This window comes from Lissotriton helveticus, chromosome 3_2, assembly GCF_964261635.1.
Source record: "Lissotriton helveticus chromosome 3_2, aLisHel1.1, whole genome shotgun sequence".
Taxonomy (NCBI): domain Eukaryota; kingdom Metazoa; phylum Chordata; class Amphibia; order Caudata; family Salamandridae; genus Lissotriton; species Lissotriton helveticus.
Genome location: NC_136062.1, coordinates 419,814,982 through 419,833,805, shown reverse-complemented (window position 1 = coordinate 419,833,805; position 18,824 = coordinate 419,814,982).

Here is an 18,824-nt window from a genome sequence, read left to right as displayed (position 1 = left end):
GCAGCAGATTCGGCAATCCGGTGGGTAAGTGACCGACAACCGTGCGCGACCCTGAGTGTGCCCCCAAGATGTCCTCGTGCTCCCCCGCTCCGCCGGGGCTGTGCTCCTTTTTGTGCACCTCCTGGCGCGGGAAATGCTGGTGGCGGCGGCTTCCGCTGCTGAGGCGTCTTGGACTTGCAGTCCAGATGCCCCCCACCACACTGCGGCCCCTACTGGATGTGGGCTGCGGCGGCGGGAGGGAGACAGGCAGCAGTAGATGCGGCAATCTGGTGGGTAAGTGGGCGACAACCGTGCCCGACCCTGAATATGCCCCCAAGATGTCCTCGTGCTCATTTATTTACCCATTTATTGTTCGATCGACCTTTAGACATACATATATAAAAAATATTTACTTTTTAGAAAGACACACATTCACTGGATGATGTCATCAGTGATGTCATCAGTGATGTCATTTGAGATGTCATCAGTGATGTCAATGTTGATGTCACTGACCATGTCATGAGTGATGAAGGCTGTGACATCATCAGCAGTGCATTGCGTATAGTTAACTAAACTAACTATAACGGGGGAATTTCAATGGTTTTGTATGAGTGAAATGTCCAGCTAACTATAACAGGTGTGAAACCTATAGTTTTTTCAGTGAATTTCTAAGGTTTTTTAAATGCTAATTTTTAACTATAACGTGTGTGGAACCTATGGTTTTTTCAGTGTATATATATATATATATATATATATAAAAATATATATATGGAGAAAATCCTGACCGCTATCAGCGCGGACACAACAGGCGCAGACCACCTCTCCCATAAAGTTGCTTCAAACGGAGTTTAAAGAACCGCCATCACACCGTTAATCGTGTTTGCAGTGTAGATTTATTTTGCAGCATTGACAGAGCAAGTGCTCTCCTTGACGCGTTTCGCTCCGCGGGCGGAGCTTGATCACATGACGCGTCAGGAGAAGGTGTTGCATTTAAAGTGTGTTAAAAGCCATAACAACCCTAAAAAATGGATGAAAGGCACAAGTAAATGTGATGGCACGGTAGCTAACATAAAATGAGGTTAACAGATTATACAATTCATATGACAAATAGATGTAACACGAAAGTGTGAGCATAGTGCTCATATTTAGATCTTACTTCAAGGGACAAAGAAGAATTTATATATGATGGGCAGGAGTACCAAGGCAAAATTACACATACAGTATTATATTCAAAGCGTAATATGCAGCAATTCATTTAGAATGAAGTGCAAGTGCAAAGATTTTTTTCTCTCCCTTTTTACAAAAGACTATGTAGATAAAATATCTCACAACATAAACTCTATGCTGAAGTAAAGTGCAAGTGCAAAGTGCATTAGAATAGGTACATAAAATATGCTTGAAATTATAATCAATATAAAGTAAAATGCAAATGTACTCATTATACCCTACATTTCCAAAAGTCCCTGATTTTTCAATGAAGTGATAATAGCAGTCCGCTACGAGCCTAATATATTAAAGTGCTGGTGCCTAAAAGGTGAAAAGACTCTCTTAAAAAAGAGTGTAACTAAAGCGGTTGCGCCCCATGTTAAGCAATCTGTTGGTTCTGTACATCTTGTGTATCTAGATCTCAATGTTAAAGAAAAAACATACTTATTTACAACAGCAATTTAACAAAAAGGAAGTTTTAACCAGAGAACCAAAATAGAGTGAATACAGTTTAGACAATGGTATCTTGCTTACAAAAAGTTGTGCAGTTCATCAATTACATTTAAACCATTGGGAGCTCGTGAATCTAACAGTAAAATAAAGTATGTCACTTTTTGCCTGAGGAGCTTTTCACGATCGCCTCCCCGTCAGGGGTTGGGGACCGAGCCTAACAGTGTATATTGTAGATCTGCAAGTTTGTTATCGTGGATGGCTTTGAAGGGGCGAGCCACTGGAAAGTTGCTATCCGAATTAACTATGGCTCGCACATGTTGCAGAATGCGTTGGTATGCTGGCAACTTCGTGCTGCCAATGTACGATAAGTTGCAGGTGCAGGTTAATTTATAAATGACAAACTCACTGCGACAAGTCAGATGTTCATTTATCGCAATGGGTTTGTCACTGAATGCAGATTTGTAGTGTGTTCCATTTTTTGCAAAGGAACAAGCACGGCATGAAGTGCACTTATAAAAACCTGTTTTGGCCAGCCAGTTGGATTTGGGAGTTAACTCAGGTTGAGACTTGTCCAGTGCATCCTTCATTGAGGGAGCCCTCCTAAAGGTAATAGCAGGTAGTTGAGGCAGAATTGGGCCTAAGAAGACATCAGTTAAAACAATAGGCCATTCGGAATTAATGATCCGTCTAATCTTACGTTCTTGTGTACAGTAGTTAGTGATGACGGACAGAACAAGTGGAATTAGATTCGGATATGGTCATATTGCTGGGAGTCAATAGTTCATCTCTCGAGCGTAATGATGCTCTCGAGAGCGCATGGTTTAAAAGTTTTAACTTGTATCCACGCTTCAAAAACCTCTGCACTGACTCTGCTAAGCACTGGTTGGATGTGTCATGATCACTGCAAATTCTCCTAATGCGAATAAATTCACCATAGGGAATACTGTTTATGGTGTGGGACGGATGGGTACTACCGGCGTGGAGAATTGAATTTCCCCCCGTTGATTTCCTATGTAGCTTAGTGTGTAACTGGCTCTGTTCAACATAGATTTGTACATCTAAAAACTCAGCCGAGTTTGAAGTGATCGTAGCTGTAAATTTTAAATTACGAGTGTTGATGGTAATTTCATTTACAAACAAATGGGCCTGATCCTGCGAGCCTCTCCAGATGACCAATATGTCATCTATAAAACACCAGTAGTGGGATAGATTTGGAAGCCACTGGCGATGAATTTTATGCAGCAGTGCTCCTCCCATCCAGCCAACATGTAAACATTAATAGCTGGGGGAAAAGCACGAGCCCATAGCCACTCCTCTTACTTGATGGTAAATGGCTTTCTCAAACTGGAAATAATTATTAGTAAGACAGATTGTTATCATCTCCAGCAACATGGCATTGTGTTCTTGCAGGACTGCATCTCGTGTATCCAAATAATATTTAGTAGCCTCCAAACCATGAGAGTGATGAATACTAGTGTACAAAGATTCAATGTCCATCACCAAAAAACAGAAATCAGAGCACCAATTGACGTTTTTGATTTTAACTAAAAAGTATGTGGTGTCCTTAAGATAAGAAGGGAGTGAGGTCATGTGTGGTTGGAGAAAAAAATCAACATACTTCGATAAATTTTCATTCATGCTACCCAGTGCAGAAATTATAGGACGATTAGGAACAGGGGTGGTGAGTTTGTGGATTTTGGGAAGAAGATAAAATACTGGGGTGATTGGAAATGGAACGCTTAGGAATTTGACCTCTTCTTTTGTGAAGAGTCCCTGTCTTTGCCAATTATGGATGCTTTTTCGTGTTGATTCATTGGTCTTCATCATGGCGAACTTGGTGGTTTTGGTGTAGCACGTAGGATCCCCCAATTGTCTTGCGGCTTCTTGTAAATAGTCAGTTTTAGCCCACAAAACAGTGTTTCCACCCATATCAGCGTTTTAACAATCACAGATGGATTATCTTGTATTTTCTTTATTAATGTCAAGTACTGTTTGTTATTGTACTTTTTTTGTTTTTTTTCTTCCCAAGGTACTCCTGTTTAAATTCTTTAATTCAGTGACTACTCTGTCACTGAAAACATCCAGTGCGTCCTTAGGCATTAGGGGTAGAAAAGTTGATTTACCACGAAAAGGGCTGGACACTGGTTTATTTACTGTGATAACTTGACTCACCGTCGGTGTTTCTTGTGAGCTGTCCTCATGTGCAAATGAAAGAAGCGATTGTAGGCCTCCAAGATTTTTTACTTGTAATGAAGCAGTTCCTAAGCTTCCTTCAGGGTGGCATTGACTGTGTTCTCCTGCATGGGATGGAGTTGAAAATATTTCATGAGTTTAATTTTTCTGATGAATTTAAACACATCAATGCGTGCCTGAGTGTAGCAAAAGTTGTTGGGTGGACAGTAAGACAAACCTAATGATAAAAGCTGCTCCTCTGCCTTTGATAAAACAAGGTCTGTTAGGTTAATCACAGTATTTTCCTGTTCCTCCGTTACTTGTTCCAATTCCTGCGCGTATTGCCTCTCATTGCGTCTCTCTTTGGTATTGCGCCTCCTGTTGCGACGTTTTTGGCTGCTGCTCTGCCTTTTATTTGTTGAGGATTGCGGGGGCGCAGAAAGTACCTCCGGTCCTCGCTTACAAAATTGAGTTCATCCACGACAGAGAAATTAGTAAACTCAACTGGGTCTACATGCATTAATGACCGGCTGTCATCTGATCCACTGTAGGAAGCCAAGGGTAAGTTGTCAGAATCAGTGGCATTAATGTTGGTGTTTGTAGATGGCCCAGCTATTGGCCCTGATTTTGTTGACTGGACATGGCCTTTTGTTTATAAGAGTCATACTTTCTTGCGAAAGTAAAAATGCGACCTGTAGCATAGTCGCGTTGGTCACGCGCAAATTTTTGTATCTTGCGTTCTTTGATGGACTCTTCATGTTTTATCAAATGAATATCTATTTCCTTTCTGGTTTTATTGGTTAGATCAGTTTCACCGGTGGATTCTAACAGTCCATTTACCCGATCTATTTCAATAAGCAAAGCGTCTCCATCAGATTGGGCATATATTATTAAGATGTGTAGCATGTTTTTAGAGGCTTGTAAGTTATTATCAGCCCACTCCTGTAACATCTTAGGGTCCGGGTTCTCATATGTGGGAACAATTAAGACTCGCAGGCCTCTTGGAACACGGTTGGCGTCACAATACTTTTCTAGTGACTTTTTCTCCCACCATTTAGACAACTCATTGCGGAGGAGTTTCTCCAAATTTTTTAATAAGTCCCTAGCATTGCTGCTGGTCGTTGTTGTATGAATGGTAGAAGGCGGTACATCATTAACCGCCGGTAGCTTCTCATAAAGGGCATCAGCCGCCGTCTCTCTACTCCTGAGCGCGTCGCTGGAAATCATTTCGAAAATGATATTAAGTTACACGGCTTTCTCAGAAAATGCCGTTTCACTGCTTGATGGCAAAGAATGTCAAATGTAGAATAGAGAGAGAGAGATATCCCAGAACCCGCTATAAATATCACAAAGCCACAGACAGTACGAAAGTTTGCACCGGGTGCCTTACCGGTCACGGAGTTCAGGGCTCTCGTAGGTCAGCCGACCTCGCAGATTCCACAAACACCACGCCGTGCAAAGAAACCGATGTACTTGTTACTGGACAGATTTCAGATAAGCGGGGGGCGCAGCAGTCACAAACTCTTCCAAGTTGAAGTCGAAAATCCACGAAACCGGAAACAGCCAAAGTCCGGCAGCAGATATGGAGAAAATCCTGGCCGCTATCAGCGCGGACACAACAGGCGCAGACCACCTCTCCCATAAAGTTGTTTCAAACGGAGTTTGAAGAACCGCCATCACACCGTTAATCGTGTTTGCAGTGAAGATTTATTTTGCAGCATTGACAGAGCAAGTGCTCTCCTTGATGCGTTTCGCTCTGGGGGCGGAGCTTGATCACATGACGCGTCAGGAGTAGGTGTTGCATTTAAAGTGTGTTAAAAGCCATAACAACCCAAAAAAACGGATGAAAGGCAAAAGTAAATGTGATGGCACTGTAGCTAACATAAAATGAGGTTAACAGATTATACAATTCATATGACAAATAGATGTATATATATATATATATATAACTAGCAGCCTGCCCCAGTGTTGCCTGGGGCAGAAGGGGGCTGGGGGCAGCATTTCCGGATTGCGGCAGCGTTGCCCGGGGCAGAAGGGGGCTGGGGGCAACATTTCAGGCTTGGGTGCACTCCCGCCCCGGCCCCCGCCCGCCCCGACACTGCCCAGACCGCCACCCGCCTCCGGCCTCCCTCCCGCCTCCCGCCTCCGCCTCCCGCCTCCCGCCTCCGCCTCCCGCCTCGCCTTTGCCTTTGCCTTACCTGAGCCGCAGCTCTTCCCCACGCTCCGGACTTCACCGCCACTCCTCGCTGCTCGTCACCGCTCCTCCCCGCCTGTCGTCATCACGCACGTTGCGGACATCGCTAGGTCGCGGCCAGCGCTACGTCGCGGCCGGCGCTACTTTTAGGGGACTACTTTGTTTTTAAAGTTTAATTTTTTAATTTACGTTTTATTTTTTATTTTATGCAGCCTATGCCCATCTACATACCCTGAGGATTACAACAATGTATTGGGTGTGTGGATTGGCGCTGTGGTTCCCGAGTTTACGTTGCCAAAAGGTTTCTGTTCTCTCTTTATAATAGTGGTATAGATATATATATGGTCGCCACTAGGTAGTTATAGTTAGGTGAGTTGTTCCATAGGAAAATCATTTATTGTGTTGCAAATAAATCTGGTCGTGTTTGGCAAAACTCCATAAAACTTTCCGTAATGGTACTACTGTGTGACTAGTTTGTGCATGAAAGATTTTGGAGTATTTTTTCAGTGAATTTATAACGTTTTTAAATGCTAATTCCTAAGTATAGCATCCCTCTATCCTTTGATTTATTCAATGAATTTGAACCACATGTAATACTTATAACTGCAGGATGGATTATAACTAACGGACTTAACACATTACTATCTAAATGACTCTATAGTAGCATGTATAACTCTGTTACAAGCTCTATAACACAGTGTATACCTTTTTCAGTGGAATCTGTGACTGCATGCATCACTGTATCAGTATGTTGCTCATTCAGAATGCTAACCAATGCTCACAATACCAAAGTACTATTCTCCATCCTCAAAGAATTCACCAAACTGGGCAGTGAAACAACTGACATCCTACCCTCCCAGGACCTCTGCAACAAATTCAATACCTTCTTCGTCCTCAGGATTAAGCGGATCTATGACAACTTTGAAAACCAAGACCTCCGCATCACTACTGCTCTCCCGCCATGCAATGCCACCCGACTGACCCTGCTCAACTGGACTCCTATCACAACAAAAGACACCTTGAGCACCCTGAGACCCCTGTCTACCCCACATCTTCCACAGAACCGCCCCGGCCACCGCACCTGAACTACATCAGACTGCTCTTTCAAAACAGCCACCTTCTCTGATGAGTAAAAAGACTCTGTCTCCTGTGGGTCTGTCAGTAGGTGTGTGAGTGTCTAAGTGGGTCTGTGAGTACATACATGAGTGTTTAAGAGGGTATGTAAGTGGGTGAGTGAGTCTCTGAGTGGGTCTGTACATGGGTGCATGACTCTACGAGTGAGTCTGTAAGTGGGTGCATGAGTATCTGAGTAGGTCTGTGAGTGAGAGCTTGAGTGCCCATGTGGGTCTGTTAGTGGGTGTAAGAGTCTCTAAGTTGGCATGAGACTGTGCACATAAGTCTTTCAATAGGTCTCTAAGTAGGTCCATGCATATCTGAGTTGGTCTGTAAGTGGGTGTTGAGTGTCTCATGAGTGTGTGAGTGGGTCTGTAAGTAGGTGCCCGAGTATCTGAGTAGGTCTGTGAGTGAGAGCTTGAGTGCCCATGTGGGTCTGTAAGTGGGTGTAAGAGTCTCTAAGTTGGTATGAGGCTGTGCTCATACGTCTATGAGTGGGTCTCTAAGTAGGTGCGTGAGTCTCTGAGTGGGTCTGTGCATGGCTTCAGCACTCAATGAATGAATCAGTAAGTGGGTGCATGAGTACCTGAATAGGTATGTGAGTGAGTGTATGAGTATCTGACTGGGTATGAGACTGGATGTATAAGTGTGTGAGTAGGTATTTGAATGGGTATATAAGTGTCTAAGTGAGCTTGAGAGTGCATACATGAGTCTGTGACAGTGACCAGTTAGTGTGTACAACTATACTTATTTTTCTATATTTCCACCAATATTCGCGAAGACATCATGCTTGTAGTTATTCTGCCACCCCAATATATGCATTTCTCCAAAGTCTGTGGTATTGGACTTAGAACAATAAGTTGGGTCTCTTCTCGAGTTTGTGCGATTTCCAAAATAATTGTGGATTGATGTTAGAATAGTAAATTTAACCTGCTTTGTATACAACATTTCCCTAGTAGTTGTGGGATTGGAGTTAGAATAGTTAATCTCATTCCTCCAATATGTACATGCTACAATGTTAGTGGGGAACAATAAATCTGACAATTCCCAAATATGCACACTTCCCAAAATGTTTATGGCACTGAAGTCAATGTAATATATTTTGCCATTCCCAATGTTTGAGAAATGGAATTAGAATACTAAATATAACTGTCAGGAATTCACAATGCGTATAGAACTAGCATTAGAATATGTACATATTTTATTAATATATTTATTAGTAATCTTAGTTTCCTAACACCTATTTTAATGCTATTTTTATAATAAAACATTTATACAAATTAAACATAGTTGAAAGCAATGACATATTTAAAACTATTTATTCCACTTTAATATAATGCAGTAATGATCCATTCATATTTTGGGCAAAAACCTATTGTGATAATACCTTTTTAAAAAATTAAAATGTGTATTTTATTTTTATATTATTAAGTAAAGCACATACACTTTTATAGCAATAATTATCAAAGACTACAGCAGTATGACATTTTTTATAAGACATTTACTTTTCTACGTAATACAAAGGGTAACGTTTCTTCTTATTTTGTAAAATAAACAAATTAACAAAATTAAGTATGTATATTATATATTTATATTAATGTATTCAATTATAATATTCAATAGAAATAATTATTTATTTCAAAACATATTTAAGAAGTAATTCGTTTTTTTTTTCAAAATAATTTTGAAGTAACATTTTTTTCGATTTCCACACATTGTAATGCCCTGCCTTGGCAGAGGGATCTCTGTGTTACTGTATCTTACCTGTTTCACAGCCATACCTGCTGTACTCACACTGCAAACCTTTTTGTGTTTGAACAATAAACTCCCAGGCAGGAGTGTGTTTATTGTATAGGATCCCAAACAGTCTGGAATGCTGGGAGTGAATGATGTATGAGAATGCTGGTGTCTGGTATGGAGTGAGATGGGGGATAGGGACATATGGAGAAAGGATGAAGCACTGAAAAGGAATATTTGCTGTTGCTGTAATCTAAACTTACACCTGGGCGGCTTCAGTTTGCTCTCTGAAGAGTCTGCCCTGCTACTTCAACATTTTAGTGATGAGTTGTTAAGGACCTGTGTGAAAATGCAGGAAGCATGTGGTAGCAGTTGAGAGACATTTTTCGCAGGGGAGGCAGCCTGTTGTCAGAAGAAAGATGGTCCTGCAACCAAGGCTGCCCCCCTGTCCACCTTCAAGTGGTGTCTGTACTGGCTGCTGGGAAGTAGTAGAGGAGAGAGGGAGACATCTGGCAAGCCCACGGTAGATAAAAGCTGATGTGATATGTCCCACTGTGTAGTGCTAAACTTAAAGACAATGCTAGAAAGACAGTGTTATAATGACAATGCAGGTCAGACAGAAGTGAAAAGGCAAGAAATCTCCTTTACACTTAAAAAAAATCCTAAATCACGAATGGAGCTGCAGACAGATATACATTTAATGGTGAAGATGAAATAAGGAGAAATGTTCATGGTTATAGCAGTGCAACTAGCTCACGAGAGAGACTTGCCCATGTCTTCGATTCCACACCTGGGTGCCAGGAATTGAAGCACTGTCTCTTTAGACATTAATATCATACAGGGCTTTATTAAGCTAATGGTAGAGGCAGTTATGGAAACCTTCAAGATAATCCAATGCCTTCTGAATAATTTAGAAAGGAAAGTGAGATTATCTTGATGGACTTTTGAAATTGAAACAAATCTATATTGTTTGACGAGATTCTGTGTCCTGAAATCATGAGAAATCATAATGTCACCTATGTGGCATTTTTAGAACTGCAAAGTAAAAATATGACATTCACATAAATAATCAGTGGTGTCATTTGTCATTCATGTAGCATGTATTATTGTATGTGCTACTATTAAGTACTGTGCTCGATTCTCATTAATTGTGAGGTTTATTAGAGAAAATCTTGGTATTGATATGTCATGTATAATTTATTGTTATTGCATATTTCAAGTTAGCAGGTTTCTCTGTAAGTTGACTTCTGTTATTTGTGAATTGGAGTATATGTTAAACACGGTGGTGTGCAGAATTCTTAATGCTCAAAACAGGTTGAGAAGTATAAATGATCCATTTGCAGGTTGTCTTGGAAGTACAGTGTGAGCATTTTCTTTCAACTCTGTGTGGAGTCTCATTAGAAGTTTGAGGAAGAGGGTGTAATACTCAACTGTATGTGCAGGTACTTGCCGGTTATTTTTCTCCAAGTGTTGTAGATGTGGGTAAGAGCAGTGCCCTATTGCCACACATCTGAGTATAATACACGTGAGTGTCAATGCGAATTGGGGAAGGAGCAATACTCTGTCGCTAGAGGTTTTATGAGGGTTTAACCTATCGAGGCGACGTTGGCGATATGAGAAGTTGCATGAAAGGGTCACCCTGGCATGTGCCAAGTTGGAGAGTTCTGTAGTGTTCTGTTGTGATGTTCTTCTTGGGAAAGTACGCCAAGGTTGTGGTGTGGGGGAAGAGAAGAACCTTCTAGTAAGAGTTTGCATGGGAGCGTACCCTGTGAGGTGAAACTGTGGTGGTGTGGTAATAACCACTAGTTTTGCCTGAGTGTTGTGGGTGATCGCACAAATTTCGCTTGAGTCGTCCTGTGCAAATGGAAAGATTTGACAGGTGTGTGATGCAGGAGATTGACTGTGGTTGTGAAGCATTCCTGGAGAATAAACTCAGGACACATGAATGCTATTTCCAAGTTGTTTATTCGAAGAGAAAGATCCCATCCATCAGCAAGCAGGCAACGGCAACAACTGATCAAATACGGATCATACTCATGCCTTGAACCTCATGACATGCCTAGGATTCCAATTCGACATAGCATGAGACCTTCATAAGATAACATGCTGAGATAACTAAGGAAGGTGGAATACCACAGGTTGTGATTGTATTCTGCTGCATATTATTCATTTTGCATTAAATGGAGGCTGGCAATGTTGTTTTTGAGTGGTAGTGAAGCTCTAGTGTGTGGTACATGAATACTTTACCTGTTGACATGGTCTGGTGACCATATTTGTATTGCTAGACTATTCTGATGTTTGTTGTTTTTGAAGCGTCAACAATGTTTCATTGTGAGTCTACTGTAAGCTGTCACTGTCAACTTTTTGTGGTGCTCCTTCCAGAGAGCATGTGATTGGGTATAGATAAAATATTATCTTCATCTTGGCACTTAGCCATGTTGGTTTGTCCATCTGGTAAGACCATGTGTGAAATCTGTTATAGTTCTGGCCTACACATTTGTGTGTGAGTGTGTGGGGCAGGGTGTTGTCTTGTGGCGATTTGCGTGTTATGCTGCATTTTTAGTAAAGTGGGATGAATGTCTAGGAACATTGCGTATAAGTGTAGTTATTGTGACAAGTTTTGAGTTGAGGTGATGTATGATTAAACTTGCCGTTTGTGTTTTGTGCCTTCTATGTCCAGACTAAGGTATGATGGGGAAACCCTTTGTCGAAGGAAGCTGGTGGGTTCCATGCCCTGGCAGACTTGTAACTAGGCATCCATTCATGCATAAATGGTGTAAGCTTGCCCCCAGTGAGGCTGAAGTGTCTAGTGGGACAGGGCACCCAAACAACATGGAACATGGAAAACACCTGTTCATTGTTTATGCACCACCTGGGACTGGAACAAAAGCCATTAAGACGGCCTATAAAATTTGCATATGGTGTTATGTGGTAGCCCAGTGAATTTAGTAGCCCCCACCTATTGTTTTCCCAAAACCTTTGCTTTAAGTCTCCCAGGGGGTTACTTTATGTTCTCGGGAGATGTTCATGTTCTTTTGAAAACTCTACAGTGGCTATGCTTTTGCATCTTAACTCAACTGTCCTAAAGCTGCCATAGAAGTAAATAAAAACAAAAGAGAGACTCCAGGATACATGTCTACAAACCTGTAGCATTATTGATAAGGCAAATGTTTTATACTATAATAAACACTGTTGCTTGCTGGTACCTCCAATTGTCTTCAATGGTGGGTCATAGCATATCTTGCATATTGGTACTGTCTACATTGACCTCAGTGGTGCTACACGTGTGAATTATAACTTGTGGTTGCTATTAATGATGTGGTGACACTCTGACAAAGCCAGTAGGCCTGCCTTATTGACAATGATACCCACTAGTTGTCACAAAACAGAAATGGCATACCCTAATTCCACCACAGGCGTGCCTTGGGGAATTAAACAAATTCTTACCTTGTTCTCCTAAACTCCTCAAAAGGCAACATTTCCAATGAAGACTCAAAATAACCCAAGGGAACAAGGGGAATGGGCTTGAGAGAAAATATTGCCTGTAGGAGAATTTGTGCCTCTTCTACTTCTAGTATCTTTTACGTTGTGACGCCATATGGACAACTAGCCTGCAATATCGTAACTTTCACAATTTCCTTGGAACTCATCTTCCTCATTACATGTTGTTTCACTATTTGTCGTATTTAGAGCGAGCATATATGTCTCTGGAGAAATCACAATTTGTTCACCAGATTCAATACTGTATGCTTCTTCCCTTTGAAGCTTTACAATGGTCAGCATCTGATAATTCATGTCAAGGTAGGAATTAAACTGTACATATTGCAGGTACCTTCTTATCTAGCCTGAACACTCTTCTTCTGGCCTGAACACTTAGAATGTGATGTTGCTTCTAGTACAGATAGGCGTTTCTGTGGTTGTAGGATTCGGGAACCGCTAGGCTTGTAACACAATATGAGGGTGTTACAAAAGATATTTCCATCCACCGCATTGTATACAAATGCAATTTAAAGTCATAAAAGTATTTTTCTTTTCAAAACATAAAGACTGACTGGATAATAATATATTGAGGGGTAGATTTTCAAGCACTTTGCACTGGGTTACTGTCACAAAAGTGACGTTAACCAGCACAAAACTTTTTTTTTACCAATTTACTTTCCAGCACAAAATGTTGCCGGAAAGTACCCTACAAGTAACGCGAAGCAGCGCAAAGCATTGCTTTATGTGACTTAGCACCCATGCAACCACTCATTCCTTTAGACGCAAAACCCAATCTACAGACAATTGCAGACAGGGTTTAGCACCAAAAGTTAACGCCATCTGATAGTAGGTGTTAACAGGAGAAGGGGCATATTATCAAGAACGGAGATAAAATTATCGCCGCTTTAGCGGCAGGAAACTGCAGCTAAAGCTATGATATTGGGCTTGATAATATGTCCTTGTGAATTCCCATAGCAGCCCAGGTTCTCGTGTTAACCAGGGCTGCTATGGGAATTCACCAGGGAGTATCATCAAGCCCTTTATCGCCGCTTTAGCGGCAGTTTCCTGCCGCTAACGCGGTGATAATTTTATTGCTGTTCTTGATAATAACCCCCGAAATGTTTTATGTTTTATTTCTCCTTTCTTTTCCTGCTTTGCATATGTGCTACACTGTTCAGCACAAATACAAAGTGGGAAATGTTTGACATTGCCTAGGCATAATATTTTGTACAGGAAGAGTGCCCAACTCAGGCAAGTTCCTTAGCTCTATGGCGCTATGGTGTTAACATGGCAGCTGAGGAGAGCCATTTCTCTGTAGATATGGCGCTATCTTGCTCCCTCCCTGTCATGCAACACAGCGCAACATTTTTGCCTTCTGCGCTTTGTTGAGTGTCTTTTTTGGAAATCTGGCCGAGTGTTGTTGTTGCAAACCGGCGAGATTGCTTTACTAGGCCATACCTCCTCCCCTGAGTAGGCTTCTGACTGCTCTGATAAGCCACCCTAAGAAAGTCAAGTGCTACAAGGGTATTGGGTCCCAGCAGAAAGGCAATTCTGGACTTATTACTAGTGAAGAACTCCTTTGCATCTAATAAGCAATGGTCCATCTCATATACTGAAGAAAGTACTGGCATATTATTGTTGCATTTAAATAACACATGTTTCTGACAACATCCATCTGCTGTTTCCCATGTATGGCGTTTATTTTTTCTTGAGCTCTGGATCACAATATTTGACTCACTCCTCATTACACCCATTCCTTTACAGTCCTATTGAATTGAATGATGTTATCTAGATACATGGGTCTATATGGTAAAAAACAAATATTATATGTTGTCCATACATTGACTTACTCACAGTACCAAAATGCTTTACACGTCGCTCCAAATATAATACACCAAACACATACATAATGACACAGAATAGTTTGTTTCATAGACCTGGGAATCACATAATGTAAAACAATTGAATGATATCAGCTTTCTTTACCCTTTTAAAATTCTCATCATTTTTATACACCTCTTAATCTAGTATAGGATGGAATGCAGTTGTAGATGCCTACATAGGTAAAACCGAATGACCTTTGCTTTGACTTAAGTACATTTTGTATTTTGCTTATAGCACCGTAATTTATGTGTATTTGTGTTATCATTAGTAGAATTGCGATATTTAACAACGTATTTTGAAATGCTAATGAACTCTTTTTAATAAATGTATCAGTACTTACATTGTACATTGATTAGGTATCTAGTTGATTATTTTTTGAACTGTGATTTTCAAATGCAAATATAAGTCTTTTATTTTGGGACTTTAACTTTCACTTCTTTTATTTTTTGCAATGTAACAATTTGGTTTTGTTTTCTCAAACAATAAAAGTAATTTTAATTGGGAGCTGGAAATATCTGCGCATAATACATCTATGTGCCTTCAAAAGCTGACTCCTATAAAAGCAAATAGTTATTATGTGGGAGTTGATGAACCACCAAATTAGGTACTTTTTCCTTGAAAGAATCAATGATTAATCATTTTGAATTTACATAGCTAGATTCATTCTCAAGCAGATAATCTGTTGCTGAATTATGCAGAGAGTGTTAAGGGCTGCATGTACCAATCTCTGAAACTATTTCTCATTCCATGATAATAAATGGACCGCCACGATGAAACATTTGTCTATTTGTGCTTTTAATTCATAAACATTGCCAATTCCTTCAGTTCCATACAAGCTTTCCTTCTGGTAAAAGTCTTAGCCACGTTCGTTCTGTACCATCGTTTGTTTATTAGTTTGCTTGTAGCATATGTTCTCGAATTAAGGTTATATTGTCTTCTTAAATTTACTTTTAAATTTTTGCATGTGTGGAAAATGTGCAACGTTTCTGTCATGCTTAAGTTGAATTTACGTGCTGAAATATGCTTTTTATAAAAAAATATAATTCCAATGCTGATGCTTTTGTATATTTGAGGGGAGCAGCAAAAACTAGGGATTTATTTTCCAGGCCACAATACAAATGTTTTTGCACACAAACACTCAGGGGCATATGTAAAAGACCCTATCAACACCACAACTTCATTATTACCAACGTTGTGGTGGCGATAGGGGCTGCACCTTATTTACCAGGCAGCGTAAAGCCACTTAAAGTGGCTTAATGTTGCCTGGTAAATAATGCCCCCTTTCACGCTATGTGAACGTGAAAGGGGTGGGCAGTGGGTGTTGCAGCGGCCATTCCACAGCAACACCCTTTTAGGTCTCAGACTAGCCAGCGCATAGTGGGGGAAGCTCCGCCCACATTCCAGCATTATTTTTTATTGGCTTGAATTCTCATTGGTGCTTGGCTTCTTAATCCCGCCTCCTGGCGGCCATGTCATAATTTTTATCTTTAGGAGGCTATCGGCCCCTATACTAGAAAAACTGTTTTGTTCCTGTGGCTCTCCTCATTCCCTCCTGTAGTCTAACTTCTTACACCACAAACCACCCCCACCTCCTCCCGTTAGTGCCTTCTTTTACCCCCGCACTTCTGTGTAAAATGCAATAGGGCTCACGTAAATATGAGCCCTATTGCATTTTCAGTGCTAGTTTGCCATCAAATTGGTGGGCGAGTTTGCACTCTTTGTCTCGCACGCTTACATTGTGCGCATGCGAGACAAAGGAAAGCAGAGACAGCACAAGCAGTGAAGCAGGACGAGGTGAAGCGCACTTTGGTTCGTTTACCTTTCCTGCTTTGGTAGGTGGAGATAGAAGCAGCGCCCCAACAAGAAGATGCTCCAACAAGGAGCACTGAACGGATTCCATTTGGAAACCATTCCCGCAGCCCCGACTACTAGCAGACTGTCAGATGAGCCATCGGAGGTGTGCAATGGGGCAAGAGCTCCGAAAAGAGCCGAAGAGAAAACTAAACACGTTTTCTTTGATTACCAATGATTACACAACACCGCCTCACTTGCTGCTGATGCATGCGTTCCGGAGCACAGCAGATGGAACTTCTCTTCCAGTGCAGTAGGAGAGGTGGTCTCCTCTGGGGCATCAATGTTCTAACCAATCGAAGTGCTCAATGGGATGCCCATCCAATGTTCATTTCTGGAACCTTCCCTTCAATTTGGAAGGAAACATTAATCTTACCATTGCTGAAAAAACCCTCGCTGGATGCTTCAGACCCCAATAATTATCGGTCTAGAGCCCAGCTACCACTGCAGGCTAAAATAATTGATAAAATTATGAATTCCCGGCTAACCCAATTCATCAATGAGAATAACTTGCTGGATCCCTCACAGTTTGGCTTTCGTTGTGAACATAGTACCGAAACAACACTCATCAAAGCCACAGAAGAGATCTGGACGGGGATGGATCGGGGTGCCACAGAGGTGCTGATACTCCTCGATCTATCAGCCGCCTTTGATACCATTGACCACTCTCTCCTGTATAAGCGGCTCGAGAGACTAGGGGTCGAGGGTTCTGCGCTGGCCCTGTTGTCCTCCTTTCTTAAGGATAGGAGGCTAACGGTCTCGGTCAACACATACCACTCAGAATCTTATACCCTTCCATGTGGAGTGCCACAGGGCTCCTCGCTGAGCCCATCACTCTTCAATGTGTTTGTTTCGGAACTGGCTCCGCTAATTCAGAGTTTTGGTTTTAACCTTACATCTTATGCTGACGACACTCAGATTGTGGAAACAGCATACAAAAATTAGACCCCACCCTACAATTTCAAAATTGCATGCCTACCGTCAATCAATGGATGAATACTCATTGCCTTAACCTAAACTCTGACAAAACAGATTTTCTGATTTTTGGCAATTTGCTACCTAGCTGAGGCAACCTGTGGTGGCCAGCAGAGATGAGTGAGCCCCCCAAACCTGTGGGAAAGGCCCAAAATCTGGGAGTGTGGCAGGACCACAAGCTCTCGCTCATCCAACACACTAATGCAACGGTTTCGGCTAGTCACTTTCTTATTAAAAAGGTGAGGAAGATCCTTCCTTACTTCCCTGTAGAAAGTAGAAAAACTGTAGTCACATCCTTAATCCAGTCAAAACTTGACTACTGTAATGGACTACTTGGAAACGTACAGAAGCAATGCTTGAAAAAACTTCAAAGTGTACAGAATTCAGCGGCACGGCTACTATCTAACATTCCTAGGAATAATTCGGTCACCTCCGAAATTAGAAGGTTGCATTGGCTTTAAGTGGAACAACGGATTAAATTCAAGGCACTCTCTCTTGCCTACAAAGCCCTGAGCCAAAAGGGTCCGGTGTTTCTGCAGAATCATTTTGCCCGGCTGAGGCTTGCGCCAAATCCAAGCAGAAACCATCACTCTAGTCAGGGCAAGGAGTCACCCGCCAAAGATAACCCCTGCTCACCCCCTTGGTAGCTTAGCACGAGCAGTCAGGCTTATCCCGGAGGCGATGTGTAAAGCGTTTGCGCGCGCACCCAGCAACAACACCCAAGGTCCACCACAAAGGAAAATCTACACAAGGTTATATATAAAATTAGCCTTTGTATTATACCAAACACATTAGAAAATAAACACACACTTTACACTGTGCCACTGGCACGGGCAGAATTGACAGGGGATTATATACATGGGACAGGGCCACATGGACCACTGACAGGAATAAGCACTTGGTAGAGCTAGCACTTTGTAGAAATAGCACTTTGTAGGAATAGCACTTAGAACATAGAATAATTGTAGCACCAAATAGCATATGTAGCACACAAGCAGTAACCACTGGTAACAGGTAAGTACCTCCTACGCAATCCTAACCACCTTAGGCATATATGACGCAGGGAACCATGAACACACTAGCATACCCTATACTAGACAAAACTACCTCCTAAGCATAAACATATGTCTAGAGGTATCAGAACACAGGGTGCGCAAAACATACTACACACAGTAGATTTCCTTACACCCAAAAGCATCAGCACATGAATCAGCATAGCACATAAATCACATTAGGGTCCAGGGTGCGGCACTGCTCCAAAACCTAAACGTAGCAGCTGCCCACTACTTGCTGGGCAGCTGGGGACAATAACAGGCCTAAACGCTGCAGCTGGCACTAAGTGCTGCACAGCTGTGGTAGGCCAAAGTAGGGGCGCAGGAGTGCGACTCACTCCTGAGTCCAGAGCATGTCCCTAAAAGGAAAAACCTAAACGGTGCAGCTGCCCACTACTTGCTGGGCAGCTGTGACTCAAAAACTGCAACCGGGGCTCTCACTAGCCCCTCAAGACAAGTTGCGCCAACGTTGAAGCCCTCTAGGCTCTAGAACCTGTGCCCCAACATATTGGGGCACAGGTTGGAGCCATCTGGCTCTAAAATAACTGGTGCATTTTTGGAGCCCTCTGAAACAAATGGGCCCCAGGTAGGAACCCTCTAGGCTCTGGAAGAAACACAGGAGCATTGGAGCACTCTGGCTCCTTAAATAAATAAATGCCCCATTGTTGAGCAGCCCCACTATCAAGCGGGGCCTGCTTATAAACACAGGGACTCTAGCGCATGAGGCC